The following is a 22,317-nucleotide window of genomic DNA, read 5'->3' as shown; positions in this document are numbered from 1 at the left end:
CAACTATTGGCTACCACTTGTAGCAACCTCTGCAAAATCGCAGCAAGTCTGGGTAGCCACCCTTGTGGATTTGGCTCGGCCCACTCGATGAAGTAAGAGTAGTGCTTGGACCGTTACTTCCTCCGCTACCTTAGTGCCTGAGGTACCTTCACCTTCGATGGGCTTTGACTCTGATTGCACCTATTTGCATGTTGGCTTGAGACAATTCACGCACAACAGCTTGGCCTGCTACTAAATCATTGTTGTCTAGTGGCTGTCTTTGGAGCAACTTGCAAGGATGTTCATTGGGTGCTTGGAGGACTCGGATAAGGGATTGGATTTGGGCATACCACTCCCTTAAGTCATCAACATTGGCAATCGCCTATGACTGAGCCGAGCCTTCTCTTTTTATAGTACCTCCACCCGCTGCCTAGAGTGTCTTAAATAGGTCAACCTTTGTCTGTTGCATTTTGCTAGCATATCTTGAAACTTAATGTTGGACCCTACAACATTCATGAGCTCACTTTGAGACTTGGAAGCAATTGTTCCTAACCTATCCATGTGTCTGCGGCCCAGTATGAGTTTGGCTTACCACCACTGAATATCATACCCAAAGCTTCTCACTTAGTGGTACTATAATTGGACTCAGTAGGCGTTAATAGCCCACTAGCATAATACACTGGGTAATCTAACTAACCATCTGGTTGAGCCAAGATAATGCCTTATGCATACCCAAAAGCATCCACATGCACATGAAAAATAACATCCCACCTTGGTTGCCTCAAAATGGGTGTAGCCATTGCTCAGCTTTTAAGATCATGGAAAACTACAGCGAACTCAGTAGTCTGTTCAAACTTGGCATCTTTCTTTGTCAAATATATAATGGAGCTATAATCTTGGAAAAATCTTTGATAATCTTCTATAGAAACTTATAAACCCCACAAATGGACCCAATTGAGTAAGATTCCCAAGCTCGGGAATCTGTTGTATGGCACAAATTTTACCTAGCTCGATACATACCATCTTGACAAATGACATGACCAAGCAATATGCCCACTTAGACACAGAATACACTTTTAGCTGGCTTTAGTGAAATATCCACTTGTCTACATCTCAGAAATACCTTTTCTAGATAACGGATATGATCTTTGTAAGAGGAGTGAACACAAAAATCATCCAAGTAAATGGCAATGAACTCAGTAAGATAGTCACTGAAGGTTTCTACCATAAACTTCTGAAAGGTTTATGGGGCATTCCTTAAACCAAAAGGCATCACTTAGGTTGCATAAGCACCCCATTCTGTAATAAATGTAGTTTTAGACTGGTCCTCTGGAGCTACAGTAATATGGTTATAACCACTATAACCATCCATAAATGAGTGCATCTCATGTCCTACAACCTGATCCAAGATTCCATCTATGAAGGGGGTCATTGTTTGCTTGGGTGTACAGCCATTTTTGGTGAGGTTCAGGGACTTTTCTGTGTATGGGTATCTTGCATGACCCATAACTTATGCATTGCTCAACGGAATACGGCAAACTTTGTCTTCAAGTTGTAGTACAGATTCCAAACTTGAACATGAGAGCAACAAATTATGGAATAAGGATCTGGAATGACACCATTAAAGCATTACAAGTGCTATGTTGCATGTGAAGCATGCATCCTGAAGACTATAGGATATAGCAATTTATTCAAAAACATCAAAATTTTGTTCTGGTACAATACATGCAACCAAGTAATCATCTAAAGTACACTACATGAGCTTCTCCTCAACCCAAGGACACACCTAAATGAGATCATTATGCATGGGTTAATGGGCCTCCAATGTTATGCTAAAGTGATGCATACCCATTTGAGGGCATGCTCCATAACTTTCTTTTGATTTGTTGAAAACCAAAATGGATTGAAAATTTGGAATCCAAACTATTGGGACTAGTGCATGGTGGTCTTAAAACATTGATAGTTGTTGGTATTGGTACCTCGATTCACCCTAAAATGGAAGAAGTTGAAAAAGTGCAATTTGTGCATGTGCAAAGATATTTTAATAAATCCAACACTATTTACAATTTTGAATTGTTTCTTTTTCCATGCACTTGCTTGCTATATGGCTCATAAGCATGCCAAAGGTCATTGCATCTAATAATACACAACATCAAACCTGATAGCATGCCCTTTGGCCTATTTGTGTTTTGAAGCATTTTAGGCCACATTGCATTTGTTTGGGATATCCAAGTTTGTTGACGTGTATCACCGGAGGGGGGAAAACCGACGGCTGAAATTTTGCTACTCCCACGAATTTCAAATTTTCACACCTCCCACCCATCAAATCTTGGAAGATTAAGTACCTGCAACCTACCCCCGCCCTACAAACGCCCTACAACCTGCACGTACCTTGACGCGACCTTGCACAGACGTTTGGTTTACCATTGTCTTCTTTCGGGTAAGTTGTCTTCTACTCTTTGCTTGCCTCACCAGCTAGCTTCTCTAGGTGTATTCTGACTGATCATGGCCATGGCATCAATGGCAACATGCAGCTCACCATGGCTTGCAAGAGAAGCAGACAGAGGCTGCGAGACAGGAAAGTCAAAAAGCCAGAGGTCAAGGCATAAGGAACAGAGTGTGGGTCAAGGAAAGTGCTGGCACGGTATCAAATCGGCAATGGAAGACACGTTTGCAACATCTGTGAAGGGAGAAACAATGAGAAGAAAGAAGACTCCTTGCAGAGCAGCAGCAAGAAGTGGTTGTAGATGTACACATTCAATCATTACCATTGGAGTGAAGAACACGAGCTATGGTGTCATGATTGGTGGAAGCATTCGAGGTAGCAACATCAGGCCATTCAAGTGATTACCAGTCTCAAGTCTTCATAAGCTTTTAAGCTTTAGCCTACACCCTAAATTTCATAGAGTAACAACCCTACCAACACCTTAGGAGATGCACGCCCAAGAGGCGATGCTCTCTAACCTGAGAAATGTCCTACAGAAAGTGAAAGGGGTGCACAGCTTAGATCAACTAGCTACAAAGAGGGCGACATTAGCTATGTTGATGTCCCTGAAACAAAGGAGAAACGGCTTGGGCGCACAATGTCAAAGATGTTGTCAATCAAAAGGACCAACGTGGCTTCAACGGTTGAACGTAGAGCAGAAGCAATGCTTGATCATCCCAATTCTTGAAGTCTGTGGGCTTTAACACTGACCGGATCATATAAAAATATGGCCACAACCTGGGCTGTGCATGTCTTCACGACCTTGGCCTCGACCCATTGGTGCCATAGTGTGTGGCAAAAGGCATGCTTGTCCCCTCATCTTGTGGGAGGAGAGATGGGTCCTACAAAATACAATCCCCACCAAAACAATGGTGGATAGGGCTGAATGGCTTAAGGGGAATGTACTCAAGTTGAGCTGGGTCCAACTCTTTAACATGAGTCACATTGGCGGCGCACATGAGCACAACAATCTTGGAACATCTTTGGCCACCAGAACCCAACGTCACATCATCTCCCTAGCAGTGGCTTCTGAGGCCACTGTGACCACCCCCCATGCTTGTGTTTCATGTGGGAGCATGAAGGACAAAATGGATATATGTGTGTGTGTGCCTATGGTCTTGGAGTCCTATGCAAGGAGTGTGTGAGTGTAGGTGTGCTAGAAGGTTCTAGTGACTTGGCAGTTAGGTATGTCAGGTTGGTGTGATGTGTGAGTGATCATGGGAGGTGACTGATTGAGATAATCATGGAGATGATTATGGAAATGGGATCTACCAACATGGAGACAGTTGCCTATATATGTAACCACTCATGAATAAAGATTTGTTCATTGTGCCTCATTGCTTTCTCTATGAACCAACATGTGGTATCATAGCTTGTTGAGAATCCTAGTGCCTAGAAAGAGAATCCACGAGATTCTTTGAAGATCCAAGTAGATTCGATCTTCTTCCCAAATGCTTCTCATTTCTCCTTCTTCCACCGTGACCTTGGAAAGCTCAGTTCTCTTCATCCATGCAATGGATTGAGAAACCCTATCAGCTAGACCTTCCTTATGCCTGGGCAACCTATCCGACCGGAGGGATTGACGGAATTCGTTGCCATCTTCATGCACCGCTTCTCTGTCTCCTCCGCATCACTATTGCAATGTTGGTCATTGTAGTCTCTTACTTCATAATTCCTCTGAGCCATGCCTTCTCTACTACTAGGGCTACCCACAATAGAAATATGGAGTGATTTGGTTCAGTAACAAGGGACTAATCGACAAAAAACCAGTCGATTCAAAGCTTCCTCAATTGAAGAAGATGCTGCTGCCTCAGGAGAAGTGATGTGCCATTTCGCCTCAGATCTATAGTAAGTGTTCCTTACCTATGTATCTCTCATTGCATAGCAAAAGCCCCAAGCTTGTTGCTATCTGAAGTGAGGTATCAAGCCTCCAAATTTCCTATGTTCTATGCAAGCATTTCTAGTCTATTTTTGAAATTTTTAATGCTACACTAAATGCTTGAGGAGTGAAAGTACAATTTAGAGATTTAGAATTTTCCTTTTTAGTTCAGAGAATGTACTTTGAAGTTCAATTGATTTCTTAACAATATGCCAAATTCTCAAACTTCTTCAAATGTCAAGAAAACTATAAGGACAAAGTACAAGGTAAAGAAGACCCCAGTTAAGAGGTTGTGGGAGAAGCCAACTGGTTATGCATATGCCAAACAACTAGGATTTTCTGAATTCTTATCTTGCAATTTTCATCTCTATGGTGAAGGTGATCTCTTTGTTCAAAAAGATTGATCTTTTGTAAAGGGATTAGACATTGCCATTAAATTGGTAAGACCTTCCCAAAATGGCCTCCAAACTCAAAATAGATAAGTTTGAAGGAGAGGGGTTTCACACTTGGCAAACAAAACTGAAGTTTATTCTCATGAAAAAGGGAATATGAAAGGTGGCTAATGGAAAAGAAACTAAACCTAAAACTAGGGAAGCAGAAGCTTCATGGCTTCCTACAGATGAAAAAGCACTAGCTATAATTGCTCTTGGTTTGAGTTATTCTTTTATCCAACCACATTGATGGATGTGAGACTGCTCATGCTGCATGGACTCATCTTGAGCATGTTTTTGGAGCACAGGGGAGATGCTCTAAGTTTAGCTTTCTTATCAAGTTCTTTCACTTAAAATTGGATAGAGGAGAAACATCTCTTCACATCTAAATTCAATGAAGAGCATTTTGACATAGTTATTTGGCATCAAGTTTAATCTTGATGAAGATATTGTAATTGCCATCTTACTTAGAAGTCTAACTGAAGAATATGGCACTATTGTAACCACACTCACCAATATACCAGATATAAGTTTGGTAGAAATTGAAGCATCCCTCTTGGAAGAGGAAAGGAAGATCAAACAAAGAAGTGACTTCAAAGAAGGGGCATATTTGGGCAAAAGCAACTTCAAGGGAAAGAGCAAAATGAAGTGAAACTTTTGTGGAAAACCTGGACACTTGGAAAAAGAATGTTATGCAAAGAAGAGATGTTCAGCAAACCTTGTTGAAGAAGTAGAGACAAAAGAAGAAGAAGAACTAGAAAATTTCAAAGCTCTGACTACTTACAACATCCAAGTCAATTCTGACAAGGGTGAGGACCCATATGTTTTCTAAGTTATGTGTATGTGAGGTCAATAATGGTTCTCTACCATGGATAGTCCATCCTTAAATGATTGTTAGACTTTTGATATTTTTCCTTGTTGGACTCATGGGGATTCCCATACATAGTCATTGTCTATGTCCCAGTTGTAAACCAAGAGTCCTAGGAGTGAGTCACAGTTTGGGGCCATGACTTGGAGCACCCTAGATACTACTGCATAGAGAGGAGTGAGATATTGGTAGGGGCCATCATGGAGCATCCCATCTACTATTGCTGAGGGATGAGGTCATCAATTTGTGGGGGGAATGAAGGAAAAAATTGATGTGTGTGTGTGTGTGTGCCTATGGGCTTGGAGTCCTATGCAAGGAGTTGTGAGTGTAGGTGTGCTAGAAGGTTCTAGTGACTTGGCAGTTAGGTATGTCAGGTTGGTGTGATGTGTGAGTGATCATAGGAGGTGACTGATTTGAGATAATCATGGAGATAATTGTGGATCTGGAATCTACCAACATGGAGGCAGTTGCCTATATATGTAACCACTCATGAATAAAGATTTGTTCATTGTGCCTCATTACATTCTCTATGAACCAACAAAGCACACACCGCCTCAAGATATGGAAGGATGCTACTTGAATGATCTGTTTTCTCTTTTCTGCTCAGGTTAGTAGTTTAGTAAACTCACACGTGGATGATAAATGTATAATGGTTACATATCATGGTGGGAAGCACTCCACCATTGACACAACCCCAGCACTCCTGAAACCTCTGATCTCTGCAAGCAAACACAAGAACACACCAAACGTGAGCAAACTGAGCAAGATGCTCACCACCCAACCACGACATCTACAGGATGCGATCCCGAATCAGGAGATGTCCCCTCTGAGCCATGAGCTAAGCTACATGCACGAACTCCCAACCAGATCCTAATCAGCCTCCTGATGTCCCATACCACCAAGTGGCGCTGTGAAGCCCGAGATCTATTGTAGGGCCTTGGACTATGCTATGATGCAGGCGTGCGTCTGTGACTCAATTCAAGATCAAACCTAGCACCTAGGAATGAGACTTACTCCTATCAGTTCCCTGAGACTGAACCTCTGGGCCCCTTATATAGACTCGGGTCCCAAGCACCAAAAATAGTGAAGACCTCTAACTGGTTCATACCCTTGCCACTCAACCTGAGGATCAAGCATGCCTAGCCCTAAGCCTCCCCAGGCTACCTAAGCTAGTCTTGTGTACCCAACAGTACACGTCCTGATCTTGGACACTTCTAATAGACTCCTTGGCAAACTGCAACATTTCTTGCATGTCTTGCAAGAATGTCTTTGCAGCATCATTTTGGACTCCTTTAACCCAACCATAACTAGTGACTTAGGTTGAAACCCGTACGTAAGCATAAAAGAACTGTAACTAGTACTCAAATGCTTTGCACTGTTATATAAGCAAATTCTATCATAGGTAGATAATCTTCCTAATGAAGGCTGTCTCTTAGAAACATATGCCCAAAGCATATCTTCAAACAATTGGTTGACCTTCTCTGTACTACCATCAGATTGTGCATGATCTGAGGAAGTCATACTTAAAGTAGTTTCCAACTTCTCAAAAACAAATGGCCAGGAGTTACTTGTAAACTTCGAGTCCCTATCGCTGACTATGTCAGACGGCAAACCATACAGCTTAAACAAGTGAGCTTAAACAAGTGGTCCAAAAACTCATGAGCCAGCTGAACAGCTGAAATAGTTATTCCAGTAGGTAAGAATCTAGCCATTTTTGTCAGATGGTCCACTATGACCCAAATGGAGTCATGACCCTTGCGCATAGGTTGAGCCCCAGGTACTAAATCTATGCGATGGTCTACTGCCCATTTTGGAGGTAAATCTTCCGGCAGTTGAGCAGGGAAAACGTCCATGAAATCATCCAACAACGTTTTTAATTCACGATGCTCAAACACGCTTAAATCATTTTTGTTATTAATAGAGACAACAAATGAAGAAAGCGGAATAAAAAAACACTGATACACATCATACTAAGAAGTGTTTATTATATTCTGAAGCTACATCATAGATACAATAGGTCCCTGAGAAGAGGGAATATTATCACACTGAATGCAAAATTGGATGTCCTTATCCAAAAAAGAGAGTGTATGCTCTTTCCATCCAATCCGAATATCGTGGGTTTTAAACCACTCTATTCCAATTAACAAGTCCACATGGTCCAAGTGCATAACATAGCACGTAGGAGCACCTGTGTAGTCTTGAATCTAGATAGAAAGTGCTTCAATCTTGCGATCCCAAAACTGCTTCTCCCAGCTGGAAGCTGCACCTCATAGGTGTGATCACTAAGTATTGTGGATAGCCCCATCCACTACACAAGTTTGTAATTAACAAAATTGTGAGAGCTGCCTGAGTCAAAGAGAATGTGAACTCTTTGGTCCCTTACTTCTCCATAAACTCGGAAAAGATCATGGGAGCCAAATAACGAAACATTAAAAGCACAATTACAAGAAAGTGGGTAGGTAATGACATTTACAAAAATACATGTCATCGAGACTTGATTAGCTCCCTTAGCTTTGGTACCTGTACCCACATGGAGATTCGGTCCTAGTGCTTGCATTTGGTTCTTACACTTAGGACAATCATTCCTAGTGTGGCCCCGCTCCTCGCAGATGAAGCAACATCCTTCTTTCTTTAACTTCAATGTACGGAGGAAACGGGCACAACCATTCTTTGTCTGAGTCGAGTTCTTCTTGGAGGCATTGTCTATAGACTTTGACTCCTCGGTACCAGTGGTAGACTAGAAGAACTTCCTCTTGTTCTTCCCACTCGTGTTAGCAATGGTGGTTCCCTTTGCGCTAGCCATGGTACCATCATAGATGCACACATAATTCATGGCCTCTTACAAAGTGGTACACTTGTTGTTCTTGATCTGTAGCTTGTACAAGTCAGGCAAACCATCCACAAAGAAACCTAACAAGGTCACTAGATCCATCTTTGTAGCTCTAGTCTGCAAATCCCGAAACCTCTAAAGATAAACCTCAAAGTTAGATTCAGCTTGGACATATCGAGGGATTTGAGCTTGCCTACGATATCGTAAGAAATTCTTTCCTGAAGACCTCTTTGAATTCTATCCATGTTGCAGGCTTGGGATGGCGGCGGAGTTCCTTCCACCACAATAAAGCCTTCCCTGACATATACCCCTCTGCAAGCTGCATTTTCTTGTCATCAAGGTAAGGGTGAAACTCGAAGTGTACTTGCCACTTGTGCAACCAAGTGTCAACCACCTCCTTGGTACGGGACTTCTGATCTTCGGGAAAAGGATTTGGAGTGATATTCAAACCTAGCACTGAAGCCAAAGCATCCACATGTGTGAGCGCCTGGACAGTGCTAGTCAAAAGTGAGAGTGAAGTTCGAATCCCTTGGAGTTGCTGTGTCAACCCCATTTGATTCGTATTAACTCGCTCAAACTTTCATCGAGAGCAGTGGTGAATTCACTAGAGGCTGTCTTCGTAATCAAATCATCGTAGAGACCCTGGTCTCATCATTTACATGGTAGTTCATATCCTGGTCTCCCATCAGAAGCCCGGGGACTACGGAATCAGCCATGACTGAAATCTGATCTGAAAAAGAAGATAGGCTAGAGAAGAGAAACAATCAAGTGGCCTTGGAGCTAGGAGGTAGAGCCGAAGTGAAATTTGGCCAGTGAGGAGATGACGGAAGAAGGGAAGGTTGGCTGATCAAGAAGGTAGGCTGGTCCAAGCTGATCATCACCTCAGACTCCTAGACCCAGGACTCCCACTCCTGGCTGTCCGTACGGATTTTTGCAGTAGGCTGTACACTGTATCTGGCTCCCAAACATGAGGACGTAGAGGGGCTAGAAGTTTGCACAGTCCACAGGCTAGGGTAGAAGGCAAGGTGGCCAAAATTAATAAACGGGAGAGCAGGCTTTTAGTAAAGCCTTGCTTTTCAAAAGCTCACCCTCCAAACTTGGAGGGATGGTGCCTTTTTAAGCCTCCAGGCCCCCCCAAAAAGCACCTGGCCTAGATCGCGATCTAGCCCTATCCTGCTGGCACCTTCCTGTGCTCCTCTTCTACCTGCCATCATGTCCCTTGAGTAGCCAGCCACAGGTGGGATCCCCCTTGGTTCGCCCCAGCTCTACGCTCTCTCACGACTCCCTTCTCACTCCTCTACCTAGACCTCACTACCTCCTCCTAACTACACCTCTCTCTCAGCCCATCACATCTTGCAACGAAATCACCCTTCTTACTCTCTCTCTCTCTCCTTCCTTCAATCCCAATCCAGTACCACTTCCCTTAAATGATGAACTAGTAGTCAATTGCACGGCATGAACATGAATTTCGAAATTGAGGCATACTTGGAGAAAAATTCACCCAAAATTCTCACAACAGAAGTTCCTGCCTCAAGAGTTGGCTCTGATACCAATTGACATGACCCTAGCACTCTTGAAACCTCTAATCTGCAAGCAAACACAAGAACACACCAAACGTGAGGAAACCGAGCAAGCTACTCACCACCCAACCACGACATCTATGGGGTGCAATCCCGAATTAGGAGATGTCCCCTCCGAGCCACGAGCTGAGCTACAGGCAAGAACTCCCAACTAGATCCTAACCAGCTTGGTGTCCCATACCACCAGGTGGTGCTGTGAAGCCCGGGATCTGCTATTGGGCCTTGGGCTACGCTATGATGTAGGCATGCGTCCGTGACTCAATCCAGGATCAGACCTAGCACCACCGGGGAATGAGACTTGCTCCCATCGACTCCCTGAGAACTGAACCTTTAGGCCCCTTATATAGACTCGGGCCCCAAGTGCCAAAAATAGCAAAGACCTCTAACTGGTTTGTACCCTTGCCACTCAACCTGAGAATCAAGCCTGCCCAACCCTAAGCCTTCCCAAGCTACTTGAGCTAGTCTTGTGTACCTAGTACACGTCAGATACCAATCCGTGCACATGACAACCATAAACAAGAATTCATCTATTAGCATGGTGACACATAAAAGGCCAACTTTGGGCAATTCATCCTCAACCCCTGTTGCTTTCTCTCCCAAAGAGATCCATGACAAATGATCTGTAATTTGATGCAATCTTTCTACTCTCACCACAATGTCAAAGTCGAATTCTTGAAAAAGAAGGATCTATTTTTTCAATCTACCCTCAAGCGTGGGTTTGTTCAACAAATACTTGAGAGCCTGATGATCAATAATGATAATAAACTTACTGCCCAAGAGATAGTTCTGGTACTCTATCATGGCATAAACCATGCCCAGGCCCTTGCATTCGATGATGCTATAGTTTCATCCAACTGGGCCAATATAGCATCAATGGCCAGTCCCCACTTGCATCCACATTACATGAAAAATGATATCCCATTTGGGTTGCCATAGGATGGGTGCCCTCTCTAGACATTCCTTGAGATTCTCGAGTAGTAGTTGTGCTGAGGTGTAGACCAAACAAAGAACTATTCCTAGCAGAGAAGTTCTATCATTGCCATCGCAATATCAGCATAGAATCAAATGAACCTTCTGTAATAACCCACATGTCTTGAAAAAGGACTTCACTTCTCAGGGTGTGCGGGGAATGGGCAAGGTCAAGGATACTTGTGTGTACTCCGGAAGTGGCTGAGATGTTGTTGGGAGGATACTAGTGTGTACTCTGGAAGTGGCTGAGATGTAGAAGCGATACTAGAAGATAACTTTTTTTAACCTTTTGGAGCCTGCTTGAGAATTCTGCAGTATGGTGGTCCTTCCACCTCATATGTTGTTCCGAGCACTTCTTCCATTGTAGTGAGATCTATCTCAGAAAGCTACAGGTCAAACAAGGTGAGGTTTGTGACATCTTCCTCTTCATGTATAAGGTGGGCTTGCCCATTGCTCAAGAGGGCTTTGACTCCAGTGCTTCTCCTCTCGTGATCAGGTTGTTCTTGGTTCTGGCTACATCCATCATCATACACAAAAGTGTTTCGTGTCCTTTAAGGAGTCATCTCCCACACCATGTGCTTGTGGGCGACATTAGTCACCTGGTGGTCAACCCCCTCTTTGGTATCAGACTGATCAAAATAGTCATTCACCCATTCAGTATTCTCCATGTCCTCTAGTTCCCTATCACTTGTGTCCATGGTACTACCAATGTCACCAATGTCCTCATCCTCTATGGTTGTCAAATAGCCCTCATGAGGGGGGTTGGTGCCACCCATGTCATGTGTCATCATTGGATCATCCTTCTCATTTTCTCTAGTCACTCTGGTGACCGCTTCACCACCTTCCTGGATATTTGTGGACACCATCCTCCTATATATGTGAGGGTTGTTGCTGCAAAGACCGAAGGGCATTGTGTCACAAGCAAGTTTCCCTAGACCAGGTGACGGAGATATATCAGTGGGTTGCTTCTTATACTTGCCCACTTTGAGGCAGGTTGTCACAGTGTGGAGAACGTATTCCACCATATTGATGGGAGATTGATGGACAAGGATCCCAAGGCTCCCATCTTGTCTAAGATAACAGGTTCATCTTCATCTTCGAAAGCCTAATCCAACAAGTAGGTCAAGCTCTCAAAACCCTCCATAGCTTGTGCCTCCTCTCTTCGATCTTGGTTACCTCTAATTGGCTAGTCTCCAAGAGACCAATGGTCCTCTTCTACTCCGTCTTGCTCTTCAAAATCCTCTTCCCCTGGTTCATGCCTTTCCATATCTATTTCTAGAGATGTGGACCCTAAGGGCAACCAAACTTCATCAGTGGGCCAACCTTGAATGGCCTTTGCTGACTGCAACCATCGTCTACCAAAACCTAAAGAATACATTTGTTCATGATTCTCATTCATATCAGGATGACAAAGTTGGACAGGAATGTCATACCACCTATCTTCATGTTAACACCTTTGACTGCTCCCATAGGCTTCACTCTGGGCTGATTAGTCATGCAAACTTGAAAAAGGATGTTACTTGTTGTCAACTTCAAACCTAGTTGTTGTAGCATACATTTTGGCATGATGTCACTACTGCACCACCATCTAAGAAGACATCCATTGGCTTTCGCAGCTGAGGGCAGCATACGTTAAGCACTGATCTAGCGTTAGTCCGTTATCTACCTGTCCTATCTTGGGTGTGGGCCTACCTAGAACAGGTCCCTTTTATCGACCCTGTGGCATGTGGTTCAAGTGGATAGTAGCCTTTTGTGACCTCATCCTCTGAGCTTCTATTCGAGGGTCAAAGCTCACTTGAGGTCGATGGTGTAAATGTGAATGTCTAGCCATTGACTCAAATGGTTCCTCCATCACGGCTTCCCTTTGTCTTGTGGCGTACCATGTCTCAATGGCATTTCTTTATTTGTGTTAAGTGTGCTTCCTGGGGGGAGAATGGAAGGTCATGCTTGCACCTCCTTGTCCCCATTCTATCCTAGTGTCGTCACCTCCGTTGCAAACCTCAATATTCTGGACTTGTGGGAAGGAAACTGAGGTGTTCTTCCCTCATCGTCAAAACAAGATTGAAGATATTTGGTGACACTCTTAACCACCACGTGGTAACCTGAAGGCATAGATTGGTCACCTGAAAGCAGGCCACTCTTAGAGCTCATGACAGGCCTTGTTTGACAATGAGGCCTACGGGGTTCTTTCTGATCAAGGACAAGGGTGATGTATTACTGGTCCCAGTGTCCACCCTAGAGGGAGGGGGTGACTATGAAGGGGATGCACTTCTAGTGACTGAGTTGATATTGGTTGGTGATGAGTCCTGTGGTGCTAATATTGAGTCATCCTTACAATTGTGACCTTTTGTGTGTGACCTTGTCCTAGCACCCAACACGGCACTGATCAAATGGGGGTTGTTGCCCTTCCTCGCCACTACTATGTCAACCTATGACAATATAAATACACTGCACTGGATTTTACCCAAAAAAAAAAAAAGTATGTGTGTGTGTGTATTGACTTGAGATGCTGGTTCCACTCTGTCATTGGGGCAATGTTTGTTGTAGTGATCCTTTGTGTTGCACTGTCTACAAGAGGTCCCTCGAATGGCTATGTGCAATCAACTTCCTAGTGGCTGTACTCTCCACATCCATAACACATGATGGATCTTCGAGGGTTGGTCCCTCTCTCTGCTCCTCCCCGACCTCCTCTAAAACCACCCTATCGACCATGTTGACAATATGGCCCATATCCACCTCCTGGAGTAGATGGTTGGTACGGTACATAGGGCTGAGGATAGAAGTATAGGGCCCCAACCTGATTGGGTACAAGAGCTTGAAGCAAAGGGGGATTGGGCGGAACATTAGGAGGCATAAGTGGCTCTGAGGCTTTTACAGGAGCAAAGGCAACAGGTACTAGTGCGGAAGTGGTTTGTGTGGCTTGTTGGACCGCAGCAACTAGAGACTCACTACTTGAATATTGAGATAGAAGCTTCTGCAACCCCTTGAGGTAGGGACATTCAGAGGCATCATGTCCATGAATTCCACAAAAGGTACAAAAAGAAGGAGTGGATACCTTACATTTAGAAGGGCATTCCCAATGACCATGACCCACACCTTTGCATTCGGGCACCAAAGTCCACTTTTGACCTGAGTCTCAAACGATGAGGGACCCTCCCCCCTTGCTCTTTCTTTAAATCCTTCTTTGATTTGATCCAACTTTTTCTTGAGATGCTCCCATTCTCATGAGCCTTCCTCTCTTGAGTAGTTGGTAGTTGGTGCAAAACTCAACTTGGACTATTCCATCTTCATGGCCTCCCGCAAGAACCCTTGTAGGGAGGCATGCTTAGGGAGTTCGTCCACAAGTCTGATAGCAAATACAGGGGGTAAGGCCTTTAAGAACCACCTTTCATGACAACATCATTAGGCGGCATGGACATCTTCATCGCCAAGACCCTCATTAGCATATACATTGAGGAAGTGCTCTCCCCTAGCTTCATAGTGTCTATGGACAACTCTTAAACAATCATGTGCTCTAACTTTTCCAACTTGAAGGTTCGCAAAATTCCTCCCTCAGGTTAGCCCAAGTGATCGAGGAAAAATTGATTGTAGCACACATCCGCTGCATCCTCCAAAAAGAGGAAGGAAAGATATGAAGAAAAGTATGCTTGTTCTCCATCCCTTTGGCCTTGCATGTTGTGAGACATTTTCTAACATGAGCTTCAACATCTTCATGGAGGTGGCCCTTGAACTTTTGGGTTTTCATGTGCACTTTGTTCAGTAGTTCAAGAAGTCCACCTTTCTCTATGGAGCTCAGAACTACCATGGCTAAGGCAACACCTTTACCTAAGCCGAGACCTAAAGTAGTTACAATTGAGTACTAGTAAGGCTGGACACCACTCGGCCATATGGTTGTGAGGGCATGGGTGAGACAAGGAGCCATGATAAATACCACAGTGTGGCAACGTTACTACTTATGTAATTATGGATGGTGCGGGTGTTGAAGGTACTACTACTATGAAAGTAGAAGGTGAGAGTGCTGAAGGCATTACCTGAAGGCATTACTAATGCCAATGTAGAACGTGAGACTGCTGAAGGCATTATTGATGCCAATGTAGACTTGGAGAACATAGGATGAAAAGGAGGGTAGTATGCCAAGCATCATGGATACAAATGTAGGGCATGAGAACATAGAAGGTGGGGGAGGCAATGATGATGGAAGAGAAATTGTGAGAGAGTGTGACAAAGTGGAAGCTATGAATGATGGATGAGCAGGGAAGGATAGGGCTATGGAAAGGATAATGCATCTGGCATCACTTGCTTGACGACTATTACTGTAGAGGCAAGATCCAACTTGGGTGAGCTTCAAAAGAGGAGTTTCCTCGTGACACTCTTCAACACAAAAGCGGCGAATTGTGATGTAAGGGCATCCAAAAGATGGCCCTTTAGATTGGGATCTAAGCAAAAGACTTGCAGCCTCTGTCACAAATAAATACAAAGAGTAGCAAGGCACCCATACCGGAACCCCCTTATAAGAACCTAACTGTGGGATGATCTATAAAGAGAGGATACCCCTCTGGATCCAAGGATCATAAAAACCAAAACGCAACAACCTACCCTCCAGAACCAGAGCCTACTCTGTCATAAGCTCTCTCAAAATCTAAAAGTAGAATAGCAAGGTCATGCCACTATGTCTAGCCTACTATGAGGCCTCCCAGAATGGGAAGATATATTGAAAATACTATGGCCATGCACAAAGCCATTGTGTGTGTCATAAATCAAATTAGGAAGTAGGGTTGCAAGCGTAGATTGATTGCCTTCGCTCATATTTTAAAAGCTGTTCCCAATAGTTTAGTTTTCCTTCATTGGGTTTTCAATAGCATAGTTAATGATTGCATAAAAGCATGTAGCATGAATGTTTATTCCAACAAGGTACCGTGAAATGTGAGTGCATTATTCTCACCGATGATTGGTGCAAGAACTAATCTAATCCATTGTTCGTATGGCACTATCTACATGTGTGGTATTGATGCAAGTGGACTTTGGCTATCTATCAATGCCAAACGGTCGTTTGGGCAATTACAAATGGTGGGGTAAGGACAAGCTGTGCCAGTTATCACGGATAATGCATATTCTAATACCACAGGTGAGATGATTCAAGGGAGTTTCATTGTGTGGACCCACCCTTGTGCCAACGACTCACTCAACTTGGTTCATGAAGGATTTAGGAAAGTTGGATTGCGAAAGTCACAAAAGGCAGTTTTTCTAAAACAGGCAGCTGACTAGCAGTCGATACCTTGATCTTTCATGGAGGTCTATGTGGTAACTAGCTCAAGTTGTATAAAACGATTGTAGGTAGTCATACAGGGTTGAAGAGTGGATGAAGATAGTGTGCTATTTATAAAATTTGAGCACTAGAAGCCAAGATATAGGAGATCTAGTGCTGTGCTATGGGCGACTGACACATGTTCCAAGAAAGTCAATAACATACATTTATATTGTCTAGTAGTCATAGTTCTACTACTACTACTACATGTCATGTATTTGCAATATCAGTCCTAGACTAGTACTCTATGAAGTAGTAGTTTCATAAGGACCTCCTTGATGAAGTGGGCCTTGAATGCCTTTGGCATGCCATCGCACGGATACAAACTACTCCAAATCCCAAACCCCATTCAAGTCACAGAAGTCCACGATCGTCACACAGGCTTCCACTCCTAGGACAGCCTTGTTTGCCACCCCCCTTTCCCCATGAGCTGGATCATGGTGGGTTGAAACGTGCATGGCCTCCATGACCAGGCACTCATAGTCGCAACATCTTATCCTTTGCGAAGGAGATGCGGCGAGCTTTGGTGGGTCATTCTGTCAACATTCTCACGATTAAGAAGCACATGTTTTCAGCCTTAGACATTCCGTCATGCAGAACATCTGTTCCCACATCATAAGATCTAAGAGAAGAGGGTCGAGTGTCCTCTCTTGTGGGTGCAAAGTTGAAACCCCAAAAAGGACTCCTTAGTTGCTCCAATAGAAACCCCTTTTTAGGGTAAAGGTTCATGACCGACATCTCCATGGCGAGGGGGTAATCATCCGGGACATCAACGTAGTTTGAAGGCCCCTGCTTCCAAAACTCCCTTAAGAGGGTTGTCTTGGGCAGGGCTGCGGTTTAGGACTCAACTTCTATGGAGATGATAGAGGCAGCCTCCATCTTCTCTCAGAGAAGGTGCGGGCTGAGATTGAAAGGAAGAAGCTGAACTCGCGCCCATGCCGGGGGCCTAGGCATAGGGGGGTTGCTGGGACACTGGGGAGGCTCTGCGGGAGGAGAGTCTGCTGTAACAAAGTGGGGGGTGGAGGACTACAAGTGGAGGTGTCTGTTCAATGTCTGTTTGGATTAATATCGCACAAAAGCTTAGAAAGAATCTTGATGACAAAGCTGCTGACATGGACTAAACAAAGGCAAATAGATTGCTTGTTGCAAGAAATCTACTCTTGATAGCCTTAGACAGACAGCTGAACAATCAATTAATTGGTGGTTTGTTTTGAAGGAGGTGGCGTCCCACTACAAATGGAAGAACCATTTTTAAACCTGTGCTATGGAATTGTGTTTCTTTCAAGTCACGTGAGAAAATTTCTTCTATTCGGAACGAATCATGTGATTAGACTTTTTCCTCTGGAAAGGGTGTTGAATCTATCTGAGCTGAAGTTCAAATTTGTGGATGATTCTCTTGCTGGATAGAGGCATCTAGTAAAGAATCCATCAAACACTCATCACTTTTTTTCCATCAAGAAATACACCATCACTTTTTTCCATGAAGAATTACACCCTATAGACGGTGGGATGCAAAATTCAAGATGTCTAGTGTAGGCATTTGTGCTAAAATGACTGTTTGATGATTTATCAAGCTGATTGAATGCATTGATAATTTGTTGTAGAGGCCAGAGGCTATGGAAATACACAAGCGCATGAGTGTGTTCAGAAGTGGCAAATACTCTAATGCATGAAATGGCCTACATCAAAGAAGCCTTGCACACGTCAAAATGACTTGAAAGTTGAGAATGTCAAAGTGATGACTGTGAGCAGCAAATCATTGATAACCCTTCGGGCTTCGATGCCGGGGCACGTAGGTGTGCTAACTTAGTATTCCCATTGTTTGGGAATGAAATTGCATTTGCTATCTATCATTAAGTCCGGACATGGCCATATGTAATTTGGCAGATGCATGTACAACTATAACATGGCAGTGACTTATGCCACATAGGGACAACGATAGAAGTAAGAGACACACGGCTCAGCCCACTTGGCGGAGTGGGCTCACAACAAGTAGGTTAACTAACAATTGACCCCCACTAGTAATCACATCTTGTCTATCTGTTTCAAGAGCCGGGAATTATCAAATCCTTATCACCAACTAGGTTGAGCAATGACATATAACGTTGTCTTAAGCAAATAGCATCAGTAGCGGCAAAAGTGGAGAAGCATAGTGTAAGGAATGATTAGACCTTTGTCTCAACAATTTGCTTGAAGGTAGGAAGCGATTAGGAGGGAGATGCATGATGATGCATTCAACCGATTTTCGAGTGTATCTCGTGCAGAGAGGTCTTTTGGCTGAGAGGTGGCGTTTTGCAGATCATCATGTGTGTCAATGAAAAGACAAATCTGCTCTTTGATATTTTGTACCTTTTCCTCTGCTGCAGGTGGCTGCTCTGTCACACTCAAATCGCATGATTCTAGTCCACAGTTCTCTCAATTCAGAGTTTTGTAAGGTTTTGCAGTTGAAAAGGCTAATTTGCAGTAGTTGCCTAGGGATTCCTTATATTTTGTACCTCGAGCCTACTGTTTGCTGATGTCCATCTCTTCAAATTTTTTAAATGCATGACACTTTCCCTGCAATCAGATGCTGATTTGCAGTAGTAGTCTTCTTCCATTTTGTGGCTTTTTTATGGCAACTGATACTGCCACCTCTTGAAATTACCGTTTTCCTGATTCACCCTTCTCCATTTTCGATGTTTCACATGGTAATATGCTGTTTGTCCTCTAATGACACTTCCAAGACATAATTTGAATGTAAAATCGTTATCACCCAACTCTTCATGCATATAATTGTTTGCAGTCAGCAAAAGCTTTTGCACAGCGGCATTTACTGGTATGATTAAGCATATAATTTGTTTGCTACTTGTTTTACATTGATAATCAATTAATACCTTCTTCACAGGTAGCTGGTAGTAGCTGGTATCTATTGGCATCCCAGCGAGTTTCTACTTGTCTCATTGCACAATGCAAAGGATTGAACGGATGCAGTCTTAATTTTTTGGGCTGCTCTCACCCTATATCATATGGAGGCCTAGAAAATGATACGCCAGGGTCCGTGTGGAATAGTAACCAAACTGCCTTTTCCAATTGCTTCACTGCAAGTAATTCAGTCATTAATTATGGTATCTATCAGTGGACTATACCTCTAGTGACAGGGCAAGCCAATTGGCCTTCAAAGATTTTGTTTCCAATTTTTTGGGGTGTGATGACTTTAAGGTATATTGTAAGCTCAATCGATCTACTGTAGACAAATAGTTTCATTGATGCTGGAAGTTCATGCAATGTATCAGAAAGAAGCAAGGAATACTATAGAGTTGAGGTACTTTTGTGTGTATGAAACTTCATGATGAAAACTGCATATCTCATGTTAAATTACAAATCAGAGTCTGCTTGATCTTTGGACATAAGAGCAATACAATAACACAAAAAAATGATCTCTTTGTTGCTTGTTTTAGCTCCTTTGGTAATGCATTGGTACCAAGTGATCAGTCAGTGGAAGTGGCCTTCTGTATTATAGTTGTAACATGTGGTCTACTCCTTTTCACGTTACTTATTGGAAATATCCAGGTATGCCTAAGTAATGTAAATTCTCTTCAAGTATTGTATCTTTCATATGTGATCTGTTTCTGTTTGTTTTTGGCTATATCTAAATACATACATCTTCCCTGTGCTGCATATTGTTCTTACTAAGCCTATGTGATTACCTGGGCATATTTCTTCCTTGAGATAGGTATTCTTACAGGCAATCACATCCAAAAAGGAAGAGATGAAGTTGAAGATGAGAGATCTTGAATGGTGGATGCGACGTCGACAACTCCCAGCACGGTTGAGACACCAGGTACGAAGATACGAATGACATTATTGGGCTGCAACACGGGGTGTAGATGAAAAGAATATAATTTTCAATCTACCAGAAGGGTTGAGACGTGATATCAAGAGACACCTTTGCCTTGACCTTGTTCGTCAGGTAAAAACCTTTTTGAATGTGGATCCTGGCCCAAAAAAAAAAAGTAATGTGGAAGAATTGGAATAGAAACGTTTTTTTGTTTCTAGCCCTTATCTTGATTCGTAATCTTTGCAGGTGCCTCTTTTTGAGCAGATGGACAATCTTGTTCTTGATAACGTTTGTGATCGTGTTAAGCCGGGGAAACGGTATTTTTCATTGTCTCCAATATATTATAACATTAGCAGCAACCTCAAATTTTGCTAATTAGGTAGTGACATTGCCCTTTTGACATGATTCTTGGGGCCTTAAGTGTCACAGTCAGCTCAGGACAATTACCATACCATCATTGACAAGGCACTCATCATGGTTCCACAACTCCACTATATGGGTAGGGTTTGAACTTAATATCACTGAAACCTCTCACTGAACTAGATTGGCATCTTGGCTGCTATATTGCCTTCATGACATAGTAAGTTGTGGACTATAAGCATAAGTTAATGATGGCTCCTATACTTCATTTAATCATTGTCATGATGCCTTCTTGAAATCCAATCTGGTACTATTATAGCGGGGTGTGATATTTTAGTGAGCTTTTTGACATTTCCTACATTTTGGCAAGTTTTTTTAGTAATGTTGTATTGGAAACAATATAAACATGATTCAAAGCTAGTACTTCATGATTTGAACACATGATGAAACCCATATATACATCATAATAAAACCTATAACAACTACAAGAACACATGGCTAAACACATACTTTTAGCACTTACTTTATTCAAACTTAAGACTTCAAATCAATACATACATGTGCTAACCAAACTACAAAAAGTTCATATTCTAACACATGATTGAATTCAAGATATCAAAGAAAAGGGGTTTTCATTGCATATAGATCAATCCAAATCAAATTTATGTAGGATCGATCAATTGTGAGGGAGATCAAATGAGCTTGATGCCATGAGGGATCAATATGCCAATTATGCTGATTTTTCACGGATTTATGATAAGTTGGTTGATGGACAGAGGCATGAGCACTATACTCTCGAAGACGGATTTCTCATGATGCATGGCAAATTGCGTGTCACAAAACAGTTGAGGCCCAAAGTGTTGATAGAGAGTCATGCTCCACCCTATGCAGGACATAGAGGCATTGATGCCACCATCAAAGTTGTGGAGCACTATTTCTTTTGGCCATTATTGAGGAAGGATGTCGAGGCATATGTCAAGACATGCATCACCTGCCAGAAGGTGAAATATGACAGGTAGAAGCCGGCTAGACTGCTGTAGCCTCTACCTATTCCCTCTACCTATTCCCGATCGACCCTGGCAGAGCATTGCCATGGATTTTATCATTGATCTTCCTCGTACACCATCGGGACATGATGGGATATGGACCATTATTTGCAGATCAAAATTTATCCTCCAATACCAATGTGAATCACTTGTTTGCAAGCTTTTTCAAGCTCCTTAAAAATTTTCCCTATTATATTATATGCGTTCACTTCAATGGATTTTATGAGTGAAAATATCATGTTAATTTAGAGTGAGATTTTTTAAGGAAATATTCGTATGAGTATTTAAGTTGCAAGCTTCCCTTATTGTATTAATTCCATTTGGATGATCATGATGTAGAAACAAAGTGGAGACAAGTTGTGAACACAAGTGAGCAAGAGTGCACACACAAGAAAGCTTCAATAGAAATGTTCAAATGAAACAATACAAGTACCTGGTATATATAGTACCCAAGTACTATTGGTCAACCGTAGGGTTGACTTTATGCCTACAACACCAAATCTCTTATAAATCCTCCCTCAAAGATATGGCTGAAAGTACCTTGGAAATGTCTTAGGTGTACCCTGCAGTACCTAAAGTACCATGGTTGCACAAATTCATCCAGATGGATATGCAACCTATGAGAGTACATGAAAACAATGTCATTGTGAATCACTTCACAATCCCCCTTGACATTGTGAGAATGTCTCTGATCCCCAAGCCATGTCGATGTTGTAAGAAAAGACCTGTTGACAGGGCTTTGGTGAAGATATCCGCCACATTGTCCTC

General features: G+C 42.8%; 1 pseudogene; it reads left to right on the top strand.

Moving 5' to 3' along the window:
• The window catches only part of LOC147892625 (cyclic nucleotide-gated ion channel 2-like), a 39,712-nt pseudogene extending 19,194 nt beyond the window's left edge, over positions 1-20,518 (top strand).
• The last annotated feature ends 1,799 nt before the right edge of the window (positions 20,519-22,317 follow it).

The sequence above is a fragment of the Dipteris shenzhenensis genome, chromosome 16 (assembly GCF_047967505.1).
Source record: "Dipteris shenzhenensis isolate YYH24624 ecotype China chromosome 16, Dip_SZ_1.0, whole genome shotgun sequence".
Taxonomy (NCBI): Eukaryota; Viridiplantae; Streptophyta; class Polypodiopsida; order Gleicheniales; family Dipteridaceae; genus Dipteris; species Dipteris shenzhenensis.
The sequence above is the reverse complement of the archived record's forward strand: the minus strand, read 5'-3'. Positions and strand labels throughout refer to the sequence as shown.